Below are 295 nucleotides of genomic sequence, written 5' to 3' on the forward strand. Positions count from 1 at the left end.
GATAAATGGCTTCACTTTGGGGAAAGACTGGTTGGTGAGGTGGGGCTGATCTGCAAAAGGACAAAAGCTGTGACAAATACCTGATTAGGCACGTCCCAATATCGCTCGTGTTCCGCTATCACCCAAAGTCAAAATAGTGAGCATTTAAGGAGCTCAATATACATGGTGCAGGAAATCAGTAGAAACCAGTTGACAGCTTTAGTGTAATTTGACAGCAGACTGCCCATCCCTCTTCTGAGGTCATATATCACATGATTCATATCAGGGTATTAAACACTTTTATTTTTCCTGTTTG

The sequence above is a fragment of the Heterodontus francisci genome, chromosome 5 (genome assembly GCF_036365525.1).
Source record: "Heterodontus francisci isolate sHetFra1 chromosome 5, sHetFra1.hap1, whole genome shotgun sequence".
Classification (NCBI taxonomy): Eukaryota; Metazoa; Chordata; class Chondrichthyes; order Heterodontiformes; family Heterodontidae; genus Heterodontus; species Heterodontus francisci.